The sequence below is a fragment of the Sinocyclocheilus rhinocerous genome, unplaced genomic scaffold (genome assembly GCF_001515625.1).
Source record: "Sinocyclocheilus rhinocerous isolate Xijiao unplaced genomic scaffold, SAMN03320098_v1.1 scaffold755, whole genome shotgun sequence".
In the NCBI taxonomy this organism is placed as follows: Eukaryota; Metazoa; Chordata; class Actinopteri; order Cypriniformes; family Cyprinidae; genus Sinocyclocheilus; species Sinocyclocheilus rhinocerous.
Window position 1 is genome coordinate 537,375 of NW_015659385.1, and position 7,021 is coordinate 544,395.

A 7,021-nucleotide genomic window follows, 5' to 3' on the forward strand; every position below is an offset into this window, starting at 1 on the left:
TGCTTGGTGACTGTGGGACCAACTGCCTTAAGATTATTAACAAGCTCCTCCCGTGTAGTTCTGGGCTGATCCTTCACCTTTCTCATGATCATCCTTACCCCATGAGGCGAGATCTTGCACGGAGCTCCAGACCGAGGCCTATTGATGGTTGTTTTGTATTTCTTCCATTTCCGAATAATCGCACCAACAGTTGTCTCCTTCTCACCAAGCTTCTTGCTGATGGTCTTGTAGCCCATTCCAGCCTTGTGCAGATCTACAATCTTGTCTCTGACATCCTTTGACAGCTCTTTGGTCTTGCCCATGGTGGTGGGAGAGGTTGGAATGGAAGATACAGATTGTGTGGACAGGTGTCTTATACACCTAACGAGCTGACATTAGGAGTAACTTCTTAAAGTGGCAGGACTAATCTGTGTTCCACATGGGCACATACATAACCAGTCTGTGGGAGCCAGAATTCTTGCTGGTTGGTAGGGGATCAAATACTTATTTCACTCACTGAAATGCAAATCAATTTCTAACCTTTATATAATGTGTTTTTTCTGGATTTTTTGGTTGATATTCTGTCTCTATCTGCTAAAATAAACCTACCATAAAAATTACAGACCCTTCATATCTTTGTAAGTGGGCAAACTTACAAAATCAGCAGGGGATCAAATAAATATTTTCCCCACTGTAATGCAAAACAAAAAGAAGTTCTTTTTTTTTTTTGGTTGATGTATAAGCACTGACCTGTTAACCAAAAAAATAGTTAATTAGATTTGCAACAGACAATGTTGTTAAATGTCTCTGATCTCACAGCTTTTCTTTTATTGTTGCTGCTAAATGTGTGTTACTGTTGAACTATTATCCTAGTAATATGCCCAAAATTGAACTATGCTTCGGCTAATTGTTAAGGTAACAAAATAAGCACCATTCACACTGCTTGAACTTTTTTAAGCAGGGTAAAATAAATAACATTTATTATTTAAATACATTTATTGACAAAATCAAAATAATTTTCTTGTGGCATAAATATGAAATATATATTTATAGGGCTGCAACAACTAATCGATAAAATCGATTATGAAAATCATCGACAACGATTCTCATTATGGATTAATCGGGTCTGCCCACAGTGCACGTCCAACGGAGTTTACATACTTGTCCAACTTCAGCCGGTCGCGTCAAATTAAAGCACTGAATTACTTATTTCTATGGACAAAATGCATCTAAAATAGTGGAGGAAACAGAATGAGATGCTGCAGGAGAGTTACGTGATCCAAGCTGCCCAAAACATGAGAATTCTTTATTTTAAGCTTTAAGCTAATGCATTAGCGTAATGGCTTGCCCTGTCAGGCGCTTTAACAGATGCGTGTGCGTCCTCAGCGCAAAAAAAACCTTTCAGTTAACGGTCATATCCTTATGTATAAATGTCACAAATTCACGCGAGCATGCCAGCAAGAACGCAAGCTATGAAGGGCATAGGAGGCCATTTTTGTTATGTGAATAAATAAAAGTATTTAGTTATAAATAAATGACAATAACATTTTTTGATTTAAACAATTTTTTGACAGATTCCTAAAATGTGTTTTCTTTTTATTATGGCAGGGGGGGACTAACGATCCAAATAATCTGCAACTAATGATCCAAATAATCGTTAGTTGCAGCCCTATATATTTATAAACTTTATGCTTGGCTAAAGCATTTGCATTGGTGGAATGATTCAAAGCACAGGAGAAAGTCAGGATCATACATTTTTAATTGGGGTTAGATATCTAGGTCAGAATGCCATCTTGTTGCTTTTCATGAGAAATAAATTATTCAAACAAACCCTCGCCCTACCGACCCCACGTCCTCTAAGAACAGTTATTTTTTTTAAAAGAAATTATATTTGGTTTATAGGTCTATGAATTTGATAAAGGTCCTGTTAGATCTGGAAGATAAATCCTTGATTTTTAAGAAACACGTGAACAGGAATTTTTGGTAAATACATACATTTGTGCATTAGTAATAACAACAACAATTGTCAGATGATTGATAGAATTAGGAATTCCCACCAAATAACTAGAATGAGAAGGCATATTTTTTGAGTAATGTTGAAAAATGTATTGAAGCATAAGTGACAAGGAAGGACTAAACAATTAAAATTGAGTCAAGGCAAAGAAGTCAGACACAAGAACTGAAAACACAAGAAATGAAAATCAGTGTGAGTTGGGTGGGGGGTGCGGAGCACTTCTGTCTCCTGTTAGTAAAGTGACCGCAGCGCCAGGTCTGCAAAGCAAAGGAAAACCTGGTGTCAGAGGTCTGTTCAGACAATGGAACGTTCCCACTCGTTATCTGCCAACACTTTCCTGTTTTTAGAAAGCAGCTAAGATTTACATTGGCTTGGCCATGTAGAGATCTGAACCGTCATGCACACCGTTAAAGATTTTTCTCTGCACTGGGCAAACAACAGAAGGTATTTTAGCACCGTATCTCTTGTGGTCATAACTTTTCAAGTTGACCTGATCACAAAGATTCGTGTTTTTAACTTGTGTCGGGGTGCCATGTTTCTTTTTGTATTGCAAAGATCAGGTTTTGTTGACTCGGAAGCTCAGAGTCTGTGTATTTGGACTCATGGTGAGCATGAACCGAACAGCAGCTGGTGTAATGCCAGACATAATGTGCGCTTGTTCATTCAGCGCTGCGTAGTCTTACTCAATCCTTTTAGGCTTTTCTCTGCTGGAATTTCATTGAATTAGACTCAGATTAGAATTTAATGAATTAGAAAACTGCAGTGTGCGTGTGCTGCAGCCACACGCACAAAACAGCTGGATCTTCAGAAACAACTTTATTAGACTTTAGCAAACCGTTGAATGTGATCACTGATAATTAGGCTCAAATGCTAATAATTTTTAGAGCAAATAATTAAATAATTCTAATTTCAATATTCTGTCAAATGTAGTAAAAATGTAAAAAGTAATCAGTTTTTCTTTTAGATCTGTCCTTTTGTTTCTGCCTTGCTCACTCTTTTTGTTGGTGTTTCCTGCAGTGCTGGTTTTTGTTAGAATTTCAGAACACCAGAAGCTATTTTTAGGATTGATAATTCCTATTTTGGTGTATCCTGAGTCTTTATTCCCCTGGGTCTGTCATCATCGTGTAATTCAGTCACCGGGAAGCTGTAGCTGTGATTGTGCACTTCTCTCAGTCCAGTCCTTCCTCAAGTCTTCCCATCACACCGCAGCAGACTTCCAGTCTGTCCTGTGATATTTTCCCACTGTCTCCGTCTTCCTCTGAAGACGAGATTTCACACTTACATCATTATCTGTTGTTGTCTCCACTCTGTCCTGGAAACTGATAGCGTATTCACACACCAAAACAGCAGTTACATTTTGTCCAGCATGCATGATTTATTCAGTCACAGATTATTAAATAAATATGAATTACTTTGAATCTACATGAAAGCCTGATGAGATAAAAACTTTGGTCAAAACTTCAGTTTTTTGTGTTTTTATTTCTTACGCTCACCAAAGCTGCTTTTATTTCATCCAAAATACATTGAAGACAGTAATAATGTGAAATTCTTAAAAGTCTAATATGCTGATTCAGTGCTCAAGAAATATTTTGTATTATCAATGCTGAAAACTGTTTTTGCTGCTTAATATTTTTGTGAAAACCATGATACATTAACATTCAAAATTTTGGGGTATGTATAGGGTTAAAAAATACTTTTATTCTGCAAGGATGCATTCAATTGTTTAAAAGTGACAGTAAAGGCATTTATAAAAGATTTCTATTTCAAATAAATGCTGTTCTTTGAGCTTCCCACCCTTAAAAAAATCTTGAAAAAATTTATCATATTAGAATGATTTCTGCATGATCATGTGACACAGTAATGGCTGCTGAAAAGGCATAATTTACTTTTTAAATATATATTAAAAAAGAAAACTGATATTTTAAATCGTAATATTCCACAATATTAATGCAGCCTTGGTAAGCATGAGACAAAAACAGTAAAAACCTTAATTATTCCAAACTTTTGACCAGTATACATTTAACTGTACCAGTAATCATTGTTATGAGCAGTCTATTCTAAAATCACTATAAACAACTGCCTTATTATCTTGTGCAATATTAAACCTATATTTTTACGTGTGGCTCAGTCATGCTGAACGCAGACAGTTAGCATTTTCCCACAGTAAAGAAGGGCTACGTTTGTTTCCATTGCTGCTCAATCTATCCCAAAGCTCGGCGGCAGAGTAATTAAAATCTCAGCATGGCCGTACTGAACAGGATATGCTGCCATGCCCTCCAACAATGTGGGTCATTCTTTGGACTCCAGGCCAGGTACCTGAAACCCAGCCTGCAACAGCTCTTGATCATTAAAAACATGTTACTGCTCATCTGGAAAGTCAGCTCTAGAGCGGAAATTCGACTTTGTATCGGCAGGGAATGAGCCGAGAAACTGGATTACTAAAGCAAGAAGATGAAGGGAGCTTTTGTTTTGACTTGGAAACTTTTCTGAACGTCTGTCAAAAATTCCTTTTAAATGCATTTAAAACCCTGCAGCTACTCTGTTGTATTGTATTATCACTTTTCGCTGATAAAGCCAACTTTATCTTACAGAAATGTATCTTTCTGCCATCACAACAGCAGATTGGTACTAAATACCTCCATAAGGTTGACTTCATTTTCAACCTGTAGTCCATTTGTGAAACAAGAAGTGACCAAAAGGTCACTGGGTGTTCACCTTTGACCTCTGGCACTTGGTTTAATGAGAGTTGTGTTTCCTCTTCTCTGCTGCATTTCAAACACCCACAACTACAACGTAAATCTGAAGACTCATAAAATAAGACCTAAACCTGTCTAGATAAATTAAGTCACTATTTGAGTGACATGAACCATTGGATTCTTATACAAATACCAGCTCTAATTGAGGGGTGTGTTTAGGGTATGACTTTATATTAAAAATAAATGTAAAAAATAAATTATATAAATAAAATATGATCTATATATATATATATATATATATATGAAGAGATCATTTGCAAAAACATAACACAAAAAAATCATGTTTTTTCATTGTGCATTCCAATTAATCTCAAACTGCAGTTGGGTTATTTTGATTAGGTTAAAAAATAACAAAAAAAAATACAGCTAACTAACACAGTAAAACACAATAAATACACGATAACATAATAAAAAACATGATTTTTGAAAATAAAAAAAACAGAGTTTTATATATATGTATATGTGTGTGCGCCAAATTTAGAAAGTTTAGCTTTGCCTTTCCTTTTTGAGTGGAAAATCGACAGTGGATGTAAGGGTTGAGTGGAAGATGGAACAAAACTGAAATATCTTTTGTGTAAATAGCCAATGCAAGCATTATTTGAAGAGAACACTGACAAACTCATTTGATTTTTCTTGTTGAATCATGACGTGTGTATTTTAGCCAAAACAAACTTCATTTCTTCAGAATATTGTTTTTATTATCAGTAAACAAAACATCAATAAACATTTAAGATTTAATACATACAACACAGGTAAGAGACCACACAAGTGTTACCAATGTACTCCAAAGGTGTGATTTAAAAACATATCCAAAATTATGTACACAAGAATAAACAGGGATAGTACAAACAAGCGTAGAAAAAAATATCTACATTTATAAGAAGCCTTGGCACACGATTGCATGCAGCATTCACAATTTTGTAAGTATAAAAAGTTAATGCAACCCTATTACAAATCTGTATTATTTTTTATATTAAAGATGAGAGTAAAAACTGATTTTAAAAACCTTTTTATGTACATAATGTTATAAATCTGAGCTAATGAGAGCTGATTTTACATCAGCACATTCAGAGACATGTTTAATGCATATGACCTCAGATTGTTCGGCCGGGTCTACTCAGGATAAAGCTGTTTTGTGTATTTCTAAACTGGCACTAACTGGTCCATAATTACCTGAGTAAAGGTTTCGAGCCCTTCTGTGATCACCTTGCCCTTTATGTTGTACTGAATTGAACAAAATGATTTCAGTGAATGTTACAATACTTTTCATAACTCAACAAAAGACGGAGAAGAAACAGGAAATAGCTTCATTTACAGCTGGGCACATAGCCTAAACAAATCATTATGCCTGAAAAAAATAACACTGTCGCTGCAGACTCAAACACTTTTTGCTGATTGCACAGTCAGCCAGGAATTATGATTAGGAAATATTACAGTACACAACAATGGACTGACAAATGTGTAGGAACATACATATGTATATAATAATATTAAAGCCCTCCACTGTAGGCTATATGGACGTTCAGTGCTAGTCACTACACTTTCACATGACAATCTGTACACAAGTGCTTGCAGTATGACACAAATACACAGTGCAAAACTAAACAGAGAACGTTCTTTTTATAGGAGTGAGGAATGCTGGATGACACGCTGAACTTGGTTCCTACAGGTGCCAAGCCCTTTTCCATGATGACAAAAATACTCTAACAATGAGAGGGGTGGGAGCTTGACCCCTAAAATTATGTTCATACCTACAGCCAACAGTTAGCTTCCTAAAAAAATGGATGATAAAAAAATAAATATATCTATACAAACGTATAAAACACAAAACAAAAAATGTGCAGGTTTGTGTCAGTTTTGCCATAAATATCCCCATCCCACATCCATCACGAAAAACTGACTATTAGACAAGTCCACTCAGCTTGAACGAAACCAAACATCAGTATATGATTCATAAAAATGTATTCATAGGAAATAAAAAGTCCAAGAACTAACACTTCATTTTGAGAAAGGTAAAGCTCACAGCTGCCTGGCACGAGTAAATGGTTTCCTAAATTACTGCTGTTAAAGGGTAGTTTGGGTAGTTCACCCAAAAAAAAAAAAGTGATGTTTATCTGCTTACCCCCAGGGCATCCAAGATGTAGGTGACTTTGTTTCTTCAGTAGAACACAAACGAAGATTTTTAACACAAACCGTTGCAGTCTGTCAGTCTTATAATGGAGGTGAATGGGAATCATGGCTTTGAGAGTAAAAAAAAAACATACACAGACAA